The 14,010-nt window shown below is 44.5% G+C and overlaps 1 long non-coding RNA gene across 1 annotated transcript; it reads right to left on the minus strand.

The window, feature by feature from the left end:
- Window positions 1–4,372: 4,372 nt before the first annotated feature.
- On the minus strand, window positions 4,373–11,067 carry LOC125940089 (uncharacterized). The gene is made up of 3 exons (XR_007463329.1): window positions 9,813–11,067; window positions 8,577–8,678; window positions 4,373–5,617 (listed from the first exon to the last, which is right to left on the minus strand). It is a non-coding gene; the product is annotated as an uncharacterized LOC125940089 (long non-coding RNA).
- Between the last annotated feature and the right edge of the window lie 2,943 nt (window positions 11,068–14,010).

Here is a 14,010-nt window from a genome sequence, read left to right on the forward strand (position 1 = left end):
AATTTCTGTCATTAACAAGTTCAGGGCCACGATCTGTAGCAATGCATTTTCTGATGCCGTTCTAATAGTGCTTCGTCAGTTGTCATAGTGACACTGTGCCCATGTTGTCAGTATGGATTTGATGGAACATGTTATAACGGCGCATGTGAGGACGGGACATAGAAAGAGTGCACTGAGGACAATCGCCGAGCTTCAACTGAGGTTTAATGCAGCAGTTCCTGCACAGAAACATTGGACGAAACACCGCCATGGTGCACATTGTCAGCGCGATCATAACAGAAAGTCATCATGTCATACAGCACTAGAAACGTTCTCATCTGCACAAGATTAAAGACACATTTGTACTACACGTTATACCCCATCATCAATTTACGCTCTTCAAACCCGCGAAATTCAAAACATTTCTTGCAAATATGTCTTTCTTTTTGATAAATTAAATGACGCGATGTTAATGCAACTTTCTCCATTCTTTTTTATATGAAATGCCCCAACAATTCTCTCTCTCTTTGATCCATAAAACTTCCAAGTATACAAGTGTCGTCGTACACTGGAGTGCAAATACACCTTTACAATGGTCAGCCAAGCGACCCCCCCGCTACAAAAGCCTGCACGGATGCTCGATGCTCCCTCAAATGGTCATTAACACATCTACCAGTTTGGCTGACATAACTGCCACAGGACAGCGGGATGTGGTAAACCACCTCCGTCTCGCAGCGTACGAAGCCCTTAACATGCTGTTTTGCACTCTTTTGTGAAGTGCGTGTACTGTTCCCAGCATAGCACATTCGTGCCAGTTTTTCCGAGCGGAGGAGACTATGGGATTATTGGAACTCAAAACTTGTTAAGAGACATCGCATTGAACAGCATCAGAAAGCTCGGAGTGCAAACAACCAAGAGGCTCAAGCAGGCGGGTTTCCCTGGTGAAACAATCGCTTCTGTTGTTGAAAGCCTATTTGGTGAAGTAAGGTCTGGTGTGGGGAGCAGGGGCGCCGATAAAGAATGGTCAAGGAAGCCGTTAATGGTGCCTTATTTGCACAACCTCTCCCACCACTTGAAGAAAGTGGCCGGAAAGTGCGGCCTTCCCATAGTGTTCTCCGCTCAGAAAAACTGGGGTGAATTTGCCGTGCAGTGAACAGTGCACGCACTTCACATAAGTGTGCGAAACAGCATGCTAAGGGCTTCGTACGCTGCCAGGCGGAGGTGGTTTACCACAACCCGCTCTCTTGTGGCAGGTGTTATGTCAGCCAAACTGGTAGATGTTTTAATGACCATTTGAGGGAGCATCGAGCATCCGTGCCGGCTTTCGTAGCAGGGGGTCACTCGGCTGACCATTGCAAAAGGTGTCCTTGCACTCCAGTGTACGACGACACTTGTATACTAGGAAGTTTTAAGGATCAAAAAGAGAGTGAATTGCTTGAGGCATTTCACATGAAAAAAGGAAGGAGAAGGTTGCATTAGCACCGCATCACTTAATTTGTCAAAAAGAGAAGAGATATATTTGCAAAAGGTTTCCAAGTTGTTTGAAGAGCTTGAAGAGCTCTCGCGGGTTTGAAGAGCTTGAAGAGCGTAACTTGATTGCATAACGTGTAGTACAAATGTGTCTTTGATCTTGCGCAGATCAGGATGTTCCATAGAGTTGTATGACATGACCATCTGTTGTGATCGTGACGACACAATGTGCGCCATGGCGGTATTTTGTCCAATGTTTCTGCGCAGAAACTGCTGCTTGTGTAATTTTCTGCTGTAAACCTCAGCTGAAGTTCGGCGATTGTCCTCTGTGCATTCTTTCTGTGATCCGTTCTCACACAGCGCCGTTATACGATGTTCCATCAAACCCGTACTGATAACGTGGGCACAGTGTCACTATGACAACTGACGAAGCACGATTAGAAATTGCATCAGACAACGCATTGCTACAAGATCATGGCCCTGAACTTGTTAATGAAAAAAATACCAATAACGTGCCAAACATTCGGCGCAGCACACGGTATGGCCTAGCGCGCAGATCCACACAGAAACACAGAGCACAGGAGATGAGCAAGCTGACAACTCTATGCGTACACATGAGCATGTATGTTGTGGTGCTCAGGTGTACAGCCTCCCGCATTTTTATCCATATTGTGCGAGCGTCCACCCCGCATCATTTTAGCACCTCTAAGGTGCAATAATCAGCGAGACATGTAGAAGTACTCTCAGGTGCACCAAGCACTATCCTGTGCAAAAGTCGTCTAATGCGATGTCCCGTTCAGGATGATGCACAACCATATTATAGTGTTCTCATGTAATATAGTTAAAAAGCGGGAGGCCTTATCATGCTCATTGCATTTTGTCAGGGGTCAGAGAAACACTCTGCCCGGATTACCAATGAGATCTCTGCCGGTCGTGAACAGTGGATGACAAGAGTGGCATGGAATGAAGCAGAATTTGCTACAAACTTGCGATCTTGCAACTTTTGGAGATATCGCAGCTGCGTACAACGTATGGAAACCTTTGGGTGATAACATTTTCCCTACAGTGTTGCAGTCAAGATTTCGAGATACCCGGAGCACAGCACAGAAGCATTGCTAGATAAGAGGTCAAATATACATAAAGTCGATACCGAGCCACGAAAAAATTTTCGACTTAACTGATATGTTCAGATATCAGAGTTTGAGTTAACAAGGGTTCAAGGGATACTCCGGAGTCCCCTACTACAGCATGCCTCATAATCATATCGTGGTTTTAGCATGTGAAACTCAAGAATTCAATTTTTTTAGAGCAAACAGTATATGCATAAGACCAAATGATAATATAGAATATGCTGACAGCAGCTACATAAACAAAAATTTCATACTTTCAAGAAATTGTCAGATGGTCTGAGCAAAGATCTACTAATGCCAAAATTATGGCCATTAGTTATAAATGGCCTATTCTGCAATACCTTCCTTACATTTAACTCAAATTATATGTGCAGTGTACACACATGGTGCCAACTACAGCTGAAAAAGATTGGCACTATTCCTTGAAGTAAGAAGTGCATGGTACTTTTTCACGCAATAGCAGCAGTTTGCCTTGCGATTGTTAGCCTATGCAAATGGATTTAAAACTTCTTGACGTCCCTGTCCCCTGGACAGGTTCAATAGTCGCATTGCGCCTCCTTTCATCAGTTTTTGGCCACAAAGTCATGCAGATAAAAACATTACCCTGAGTTTGAACCTGTTAATGCATTCCGTTTCATAATAATGCAATTGTGGTCACTGAAAAAAAGAAGCTCAAGTTGCGGAGCAGAAACAGATTCCAGGGTTACACCATGGCAGCTACGCCACGTGGACCTTTTCTTTTACTTCAGAAGGAGCTGACTGCAGGCATGTTCCACGGTGAAGGTTACTCTCGCCAGGATATCGTGAAGTATCCTGCACTGTTGAAGTTCAGTCCTTTGCACAAAATGGCAGTTTCAGGTTTAGCGGGCTTGCAGGAAGACAAGCTGAAGTTAACTTCTTGGTTTAAACAGGCTTTTTTTGTTTTAATATGTCAAGCTTTCTTGCGACAGTTTGCACAGGTGGTCCGTTAGCGTCGCTATGAAGTGGACATAGAGCTGCTCTAGTTGGCATCTTGCAAATGTGTCAGTTTTGAAGCCCTTGATTTTCTGTCAGCATTCTTGAACTCTTGCTATTAGTAATTTCTGCCCGGCTGGCCGAATTATCCGGAGGCTCCACACTGACGCTACTGATGTCTTAAAGTGCCAACTTTTCAGGACAAGGTTCTTAGCTTTGTAAGTCTGATTGAAGGAAAGGTGGCACCTATAGATTTCTAATCGGGACACGAGTAAGACGAACCAATGTGCCTTGGCTAAAATGTGTTATCCATAACTTCTGTAGGAAAATTTTGTCAAAGCTTCAACGAAAATTAATCTAATCAGGTAACATAATGATGAGGATGTGGTCAATGACCAAGTTACTGCCAGCATGCTACCACTGAGAGCAATTTTCTCAACCCTTGACTAACTGCTATACACTATGGACAAGACGTAACCAAGAGTCGCTGGCTTGTTTCAATAATGTCCAGAATAGGCACCTGTAAGTGCCACCTTTCCTACAACCACATTTGCAAAGCGAAGAACCTTATCCTAAAAAGTCTGCACTTGAAGACATAGATAGCGTCAGTGTGGGGCCTCAAGATAATTCGGCAAGCCGAGAAATTACTGACAGCACGTTTACAAGTACACCAACAGAAAACCAAAGGCTTGGTAGACGATGCAATCTTCACAGCGCTAACTACAGCAGGTCATTGTTCAGAAGTTCTTGAATGCACAACTCTATGCCAACTTAACACCAATGCTACTGAAGCACCCATGCAGACAGTTGGAAAAAAAAGCTTGATGCCCCAAGAGAAATGCGCCCACTCAAACCATGGAAGTTATGTGTAACTTGTCTTCCTACAACTACAATGAACCTAAAGCTGCTGTTTTGCACAAGGGAACAAACACCAACACTGGTGCCTCACTCAACCCGAGTCACCTGCTCCGTGGAAGGTGCAGTCAGTCAGCTTCTTTGAGAAGATGAGGCCTGCACCTGCACTGTCAGTGAGCTGTACAAATTACAGAAGCACAGTCTACAAGCTTATGTGTCTTAGTGTGAGCAAGGAACCCGTATGGGCTCCAAAACCCATCGAACCATTTAACCTAACCCAACGAGCCAAGCTAGTTTCGTTCCAAGAAAAGTTGCAGCACGTAGGCTTTTCCTAGAATTCTTTCTCGGCCAAGAACAAGCTTGGCTTGTTGTGTAGGCACATAAATAATGAAAAGGCATGCATCACTACCGGTGAAAAAAATTGAATGCAAAAAAAGCATAGAGTACACAGGTGCAGTGTCTATCACATACCATTATTGTGCAGTAGATGCTACATTGGCTAAACAAGCCAAATGTATAAATGACAGGCTGCGTAACCACGCAAACTTGATGTGTGGGTCAGTTGGCATTAGTATTGCACTGCTCTCAGTGCAATGTGCACCCATATTTAAAAACCACTTGAATGTGGCAAAATATAAGGACCAGAGTGCTTCAGAGATATGTGAATCTTTCCTTATTCAAATGACGGGGAACCAGTGTGTTAGCTCCCTATCAATAGAATTATTAGACATTGAGACTGCTTATCATCACTGTAAAACAAATCGCGCTAGCCATGCCATGCTCCCTTTTTGTATTTGTGTGAGCAACATGCATTCAGATTGATCCATTCCACCCCTTTCGTCCTTGGCACCATATCACTGTGCGAGTAAAAACTGGACTTTTTCTTAGTGAAAGAGTGTTAGTTTAACACACAAACTAGCTCCATGGCAGTTTGTAATAAAGGAGTATAAGCATCCTCTGAAAACATGCCCATAAAGAACAGTGCTAAAAGAGCTCTTTAAAAAAAGAACATGAGTGTATCTCTCATAAAGGCCAACTCTTGTGTCTTTTACTTGACATATTTTTCAATACCAATATTGAGGTGCAAGCTCACCATAGTATATTACCTTGCCAATGAAGCAAATCACAGTGGTGCTTGACTGTCGTGGGAACAACTCGGATGTGAAGATTGGCACCAATTCGCAGCATAGCATGTTCTGCTTACACTTCATCACCAGGCCCAGCCATACCTATAGCAGCATTAAAACAAGTGAGCTTAGTGCCATAAGAGAAACAATATAGAAAGTGACACTATGAACAAAGCAACCTTCATTAGGCATAAACAGTAATAAAATGCAGACATTGTACCCACAGCTAACTTGACTTTGAGCAAGATAGCATGCACAGTAAGAAAGATCTGATGTATAAGCCATCTACTTGAAGATTACTCGAAAGCCCCTTTTTGACGCCCCCCCCCCTCCCCCTCATGCACGGATGGCTGTCTAGCTGAGTAAACCTGGTTTATCCCAGATACAGTGTAAGCAAGCGTTGTCACTTGGGGGGGCCAATCCTAATATTATTGCAGAACATGTATTCTTACAATGATGTTAATTTTTTTGTAACGCTGGCCATCCTGCAACATTATAGCATCGATAAGGCTAATCGCATTACCCAATAAGGCTAACCAATAAGTGTCCCAGGAAGCATAACTCCGGATTTCTACTGGGAAGCATTCACTACATTTTGACAAATATGCTTCTATAGCTTCAACTCTATTTTCATCAACATAGTACAAGCTTCAAGCATCTGCACAAACTTAATGCAAAAGGGTGCCATTAGGAATACTACAATAGTTTTCTACCAATTCAGCCTTTAAAATAAACACTGGCAAGTTCTTTACTATGCCTAGAACAAATGAAGCTGTTCTGGAATTGAATAAGCCTTTTCCATACATGCGAAAATCACCACCACTATGACTTGATTATGGGCATTTTGTAGACAAAAAACACCAAGCACAAGAGTTGAAGCTTGGGCAAGTCGGTAACTTCATTTTGGTGGTGCTCACGTGAGGGAAATAAGCGACAGACAGAGAGTGAAAGCGTGCTGTGCTCTATCGCTCTCTGTCTGACTGTGACTTCCTTGGTATGCGTGCACTGTGGATGTTCCTTATCTCTTTAGTATGTGTGCACAGTGAATACCATTGAAAGGAACATAGAGATGAGATAATGCTAGAATGAATACAATGAACAAGAAACGTGCCTTCTGATGCAGCACATCCTTATGCGACACAATTTTCTAGCAACATCCTAAGCCTGCTATTGCACTGAAAATGGCTTATTCGAGCTGCTGTACAAGACAAGTTTGCTTTTACAGAAGACTGATGACATTTGTTCAATTATTTCGACAAACTTGTGGTTATGCAGTAATGTGAAAAGGTGGCATCATTAAAAGCCACCTTAGTTCTTGTGTAAAAAATTTAAATTACATTATGGGGTTTTACATGCCAGAACCACAGTCTGATCATGAAGCACGCCGTAGTGAGGGACTCCGGAATAATTTGGACCACCTGGGGTTCTTTAACATGCGCCTAAATCCAAGTACACAGGTGTTTTCGCATTTCACCCCCTTGGAAAGGCAGCCGCCATGGTCACGATTTCATCCCGAGACCTCGTGCTTAGAAGCTCAACGCCATAGCCACTAAGCAACCATGGCAGGTATGCAAAAAAAAAGAAACCATACAGTCAACTCCACAGATCAGGCTAGGTATAAATAAGCAATAGTCAACAAGCTGAACCTTTGCATGATTGCTTTGCATAATGGTTCAGGTAAAAACAATTGCCGAAACATTCCAGATGCACTCAACACGATTTGGAGAAGACAGCATATAAGAGTTAAAAATGTTGAAAGGAAAATGTTTAGAGTAGTGCTTTGCTGCTGCAATGGTTTTTGTCAGTGCGCCAGTGAGCACAGTACGACTGAGGCAGCTGCTGAAAATAATAGATCCTCTTTATGGCTTTTTAGGGACTGATTTGCATGGTTTGTTGCATGCCTCAGGAATTTGCTTATTTACTTATAAACATACCTCATAGGCTCCAGTTGGAGTATTGCATGAGGTGGTAGGAAAAAATTTCTGAACTAAAAAGGAGAACATTCAACAAAAGAACTCAAACAAAACAAGAAAAAAACATACTCTCTCGCAATGTGGCTGCAAATCGGGCAGCTAGGTTATAAAAACAAAGCAATTAGAAACAGTTTCATACTGGTAGTGCTTTAGGAGACAGAATGTTAAATTCTGAGCTTCGAACACTTTAAGCCACCTTTTGTGGCCTTTTGGTCTGAGGTCCCTTCTCTCTAGTATTATGGGAATCAATAACCCCGCTCCCGCCAAATTTTTTAAAAATGTAATAGACAATTAGGTCAACTTACAGAAATATAATTAAGAAAACAGAATTTGCGCATGCACATATGTTAGAAGACAGAGAAACAGAAGTCTACAAGAATGCGTAATAACAAAGGTAACCAAAGCCCTGCTGCTTTTGTTGGGCAAATCATAGCAAGACATGAAAGGATATGCATGCCTCACAAGATGGTCCCTAAAGAAATTGCCACAATGCAGTCAGTAGGGAGCACCATGAATTTCTACAATAGCCTCCAATTACATTTAACTCAGAGGAGGCTACTTAAATGAACTGATTAAACTGAAGGTAGGCCAGATTCAAAATATGCAATTCAAGTAGACCGAAACAGCAAGTTATGAATATAGCATATTCATAGCAACAGTGCTGTACATTATGTCATACATGCCAACCTGTGAACTTTATATTTTGTAAAAATTCTGCAGACAAAAATGTTTTATTGGCGAGATAGCACACATTTTTTTAAAGCTTCCTCTCAGCACCCACACTGTTGCATTGATACACACATAATTAACCATTATTTAACAGCACACAAAGCAGCAGCGAACTGAAACACCAGAACTTACAACACTGGTTTATATCACCAGAGCACATTTGCAGTGTTCTTGCTGCTGCCGATTTAGCCTGTTTAAGAAATTTATCTGAACAAACTGGCCTAACGCAAGTGCCCCCTCTGGTATGCTCGTTAGAGATCTTCACGAAAAATACGAAAAATTCAGGAGAGTTGACAGGTATGAATTATACCAACAAAACCTACAGCTTGTGTAAGTGGCAGGGACCATTTTGTACACACCTTGTCGCAGCATGCAGATCAGATGCTTTGCCGTGCTGTTCCGGCTGCAGAAATGTCTTAGGTTCCTATGCGGTGCCTCTGGTTCACGAAATCTTGACATCCCTAAACAATAAGAAATGTTCCAATTTACTGTAATCCCTGCTGAAACTGCAAGCTTGCAAGTTAACAAGATCATGTTACATTCTGAAAAGTCTCATACAACCAAACTACACGAAGCTGCATCTGGTTGTGCAAACATCTGATTGTTACATCACAAGCGGTTATTTAACTGAAATGAAACTGCAGCAAACATAAATCTATCAAAAGCTTCACACAAACGCACATCTGTAGGAAGTTAAATGTGAATTGTACTACGAAGAAAATTCCTTAGCACATGAAGTGTTCCAAAATCGAATTTCTTTATGCGGTGGAACAAAGCATTGTCTCGAAGGACGATGCACTGGAAATAACCCCAAGAACAAACGCTCTATTTTTCAGCAGAAAAAAAAATTCGATGAAAAAGAAACACGGCTGTTGTAATCTCGGCTTCTCTGAAATAAACATTTACAAGCACACGAAAACACACAGGACACCCAACACAAGAAATACAGCCTGTCTGGCGACACTATATGTAGTAGAATTCGCGTACAAGCTAAAATCTGGCCATGCGTCAGACACAACAATCTAGTACCATCTCGCGCAGCCGTTAGCTGACGTACAGCCTCCCGCATTTTTAACTATATCGCACCAGCATACTATGAAATGGGTGTGCGTCGTCCTGAGAATAGCAGCTTAGCAGATGACGCTTGCGCTGGAGAGTGCTTTATGCGCCTCTGCTTACTTTTGTCGGTCTCGCTAAGTATCGCCGTTGAAGGCTCTAAAATGGCCCATGATCGACGCTCGCGCAATATAGTTACAAATGCGGAAGGCTGTACTTCTAGAAATACCTATACAGAAATTACGTACACAAGCAGTAACTTTCCCTGCTTGATTTTTTTCTTTACCATTCAGGTCAAACAATCACCGTTAGCATACGTTATAGCAGAAGTAAATACATGATAAAGCTCCTGGCAACGTCCAATACGTTTCAGGACATGTTTTGTGAGACTGTTCGCTAAATGTGCACTGCGACATGAACGAACATTCGAAAAACACATTTATCATTGTGGTCGCTTTACTAATCATTTCGTGATCCGTATAACAATTCACACTTCACGAACCATTGACTACAAAACTGCGCGCAAGCGCCGGACTTACCTTTCTAGGCGTAGTCGGCAAACGCTCCTTCATGTCAGGTCGCGGCGTCGACTGCACGACGATCCTTCCGACGTAAACACTGTTGAATTGCGGATGAACTACAGCACGTAATAGCTCAACAAATTGTTCCGTGCACTGTGATCCGATGCGATATTATCAGAGGCCGGGAACAAAGAAAGCGCAAGCGGGCCATAACTACGATAATCGACATCGGCGAACCACGCGAAAGGTACTGCGAGCTACGTTACGCGGTCCCAGGGGGTAGGTGATCATCAAAGCACACAAGGGGCACGACATTTTCTCTCGGCACAGCGTACACACGATTAAACATCCACATCGACCTGCCTCAATGCAGCGCGCACACACAGCAACAGGCAGCAACAGCACGGTCATGCCCCTGGGGCAGTGGCAGCGCCTCCTGGGGGCACCGAAAGCGACCATGCTTTCGTGCTTTTGCCCACTTTCGGCCCTTTGGTGACCGCATGTATCGTGACGGCGTAGTATGTGGTAGTTTGTATGGGTGTTCTGTGGTAGTATTTCGATATCATGCATACGGCGGGTTCCAGCCACGTTCCTTTCAATAGTGAGGATAGCAATCGCCGGATCTGCGGGGCTGCGTGGCCGAGTGGTTACGACGCTTGCCTTGGGATCTGCGGTACGCGGGTTCAAATCCCGTTTTGGCTTATTTGTTTTTGTTTTTTTTTTTCCTTCTTATTTATTAACCTTTTCTTTCTTTTTTTTTTCTCTGTGTTTGGCAGCGCCGTTGGTTGTGCCCCGGCGCCGACGCGAAGCGGCTGTCGTTGGGGTGTTGCGGAGCGCTCGCTCGTGTGTACCAATTTCAAATCGAATTTTACCGTAAATAGTTCAAGCATTAAATCGAGCATGACAGCTACAAGTAGACCTTTTTGGTGCAAGTGGGACCACTATGAGCCAGTTTAACTGGTTTAACTACCAAACGGGTCCCCTGTTTAGACCCATTTCTGTGTCGGAGTTTCCTGTTAAAACCTGCCTGCGGGCCAAATAGGCCCCTGTTTGGTGCCAGTGCCCAGTATGAACCTGTTTGTTCGCTAAACGGGGCCCCTGTTTAGACCTATTTCTGTGTGGGAGGGTCCCGTTTAAACCTATTTGCAAGCCAAACAGGACCCCGTTCAGACCTGTTTGTGTGTAAACGGGTCCTGTTTACACCTGTATGTTGCCAAACAGGACCCCGTTAAAACCCGTTTAAACCTGTATAACCCTGTTTGAATTTAAATAGGATTTTTTAGTAGGGGTAATTGTGTTCAGGGTGCATGTTTCTAGGTATCTGGGATACCGAATACATTTCCCTGACTTTAACGGGGAGCGCGCACTCCCTCTGTCTGGTGATGCTGGAACCTTTACCGATATACGCTAGTAGCTGTCTGCCGGCTTCCGTGGAAGCCAGTCTTGCAACTTGTGCCACCTGTTGTGCCTCAACTATCTCATCAAAGGTGTTGTGGACCCGCGAGTATAGTACTCTAATAATGCGAAGCAGCTTAGGTTAGAGGCGCGACGGTAGGCGCCCCAGAGGCACCGGCAACAGTCACCAACGCCGCGCGCGTTCGGTGCGAACGCGGGCAAAACGCCGACGGCGTCGACAACAGTTCTGCGCGTTGCTGGTGCTGCTGCATGTCCAAGTTTATACAGCTGATAAAACTACCTTGAGTCGACCCCATGGCTGCTTCGCATACTACTCAGGGTTCCCCTACGGGAAGATGGTGTAATTTTTTTGCTTGGTACATGATAGGGTACAATGATACGTGACACGTGAGGCACCTATCTAGGTCCATGTACTCAGCACCCGAAGTCATGCTACTAGGGCTGACTGTCGTGGAATCGAATGATAACGCTGCCGAGTAAGCTGCGGTGATTTTGACGTCACCGCGATCGTCACGCCGGGCTTGGCAATGGAAATTTCGGCCCTGGTAGCATGACGTCATAAGGCAGAGTGCACAGGCGTTGTGATACCTGCGCTAATAGTCGAAGTCACATTTTGATCGTTTTGCCGAAAGATTTAGATCAAGAGATAATTGGGTGAGAAGGTGAAGGGGAGAGATGGGAGCGGCGCGTTCCAACGAAAGCGATGGCAAATACCCCATACTGGATTTTTTGCATTTCACCTCCATCGAAATGCGGCCGCCGCGGCCGGGATTTGACCCCGTGACCTTGGGCGTAGCAGCGCAACTCCAAAGCCGCTAAGCAACCACGGCGGGTCAGTCTGGACTGGAGAATTCAATGTCAATGTACATTCATTGCGGACAAGAGCATCGGCTTTATCGGGGAATGCATGGTTCGTATACACCTTTGCTCAGCCGAGTACCTTAGTCATTTACGTTTGCTTGCGAACGCTATTCTAAATCTGTCTATTCAGAAGGCCGCATATAGCGTGCCCGGCCGTTGTTCCCCCATAGCTCTCCCTTGAGATGGGGGCGTATTCATGTGGCGTGCAACCGGCAGCCGTGAACGGAGAAGCCTTCCTTGTCTGCGGTGTGTTCCCAGTGGATGTGTGTACATTGGCGCCCAGCGAGTCACGCCGTAACAGCAGAATATCACGTCGTACCGTGCACACGTGGACAGAAGGTCTTCAGGAAGGAAGGTTGGAAAAAAAAATCGGGTTCGATGGGAAGGGGGGGGGGGGGCAGTGATTGAGGAGGTGTGTGTGAAGGCGTGGTGGTGAAGCTGCCTTTGGTGTGCACAGTGAAACACGAGGCAGCGCTTCTCCCTCTCGTCGAAGGCAGCATGCATATAGGAGTCGTGAGTAACTCGCGTTCCGTATTGTCTCTTGAGAAGCGTGCAGATTTTCGGGGGCTAGGCCTCGAGTCGCTCGCCGAAAACAAGAAGGGAAGCCACGGCCACTATGTGGGACGCGAGTTGCATCGCCTGTCCTTTTCACGCCATTTAGGCTTCGAAATTTCAGGGGCACGTTTTTTCTCCCGTCACTGTACATCTCCCCACTCCCGTTTTTTTTTTTTTTTTTTTTTTTCATTTTAGCCGTTTGTGATGCTGAATTGTCGTCACGATACTTGGGGGGGTAGGCCTACGCGAATGAACATTTTCCCGGCCGAATTGATTGCGAATCGAATGAGTGCCGGAAGCGAATTGAATATCGTAATTTTTTCGTGTGTAGTTTTCGAATAATAAGCCGCCGTTTTGAAGATTAATCATAGCGCGCTGTTCACGCCTTAGTATATTTACAATGTTAGCAAGATTCTATCATTACATTGTATGTATGCATGTCTGTAAAACGAATGGTCGTTCACGGAATACCTGACAGGAAGACATGCGCACCAACGCGCACTTGACTATAATTATAATGAGCGGCGGTGTGCTGCTTAGCGGCTGAAATAAAGGCGTATGCGGCCACATGGTCAATAATCTATAAGCGGCGGCGGTACTCGTTCGAGAACGGCGGGAAACTGAACGTGTCTGTACCGTTTTGTGACTGAAAAAACCGCCAAAAGATGTCGCGCCGCCAGCGCTGCTGGCGCTGCTGACACAGAATGGAGGAAGAGGTCAAGGAAGTTGGCAACCAAGTACAGGATAATCGAAACTGTAAATAGACAACCAGGGGTCATCAGAAAGAAAGTGAGAGAAATAGAGACCGTGAATTGGATGCAAAGAATGGAAACGAAAAGGACAATGGAGATTTACAAGAATGAGAAGAAAGAAATTAGAAGGGAAAATCTGTACGATAACACAAAGGGCAGTGCCTTGCTATTTGAGGCTCGAGCCGGTTGCCTAAGGACGAAAACATATCGGAACAAATATTCGGAATTAGATGAGACATGTGTATGCTGCAGTAAAGATCCAGAGACCACTCAGCACATCCTAATGGAATGCGACGGGATCCACCCAGCGAGAACCGTAGGTAACGTGCAACTCCCAGAAGCGCTTGGGTTTAAAGTGGAAGGAAACATAAACAGATCAGCCGTAGAGATCAGCAAGAGACGATTAGAGTACTGGTGGAAAAAAAGTAGGGAAAAGATGGATGCGACCTGATCTCTTAAAATCATAGGCAGCGGTACAAGGTAAATTTTTGAAAAAGAAAAATAATGATAGGTATACAAAAATGCAAGATAAAGAACATGTATAGTATACCTGATTAAATCAAGCAGGCTAGGTGACTATTTGTCGCCGCCCCGTTTCAAAGGGGATGCCAATAAATCATCATCATCATCAT

This window comes from Dermacentor silvarum, chromosome 9 (genome assembly GCF_013339745.2).
Source record: "Dermacentor silvarum isolate Dsil-2018 chromosome 9, BIME_Dsil_1.4, whole genome shotgun sequence".
Taxonomy (NCBI): Eukaryota; Metazoa; Arthropoda; class Arachnida; order Ixodida; family Ixodidae; genus Dermacentor; species Dermacentor silvarum.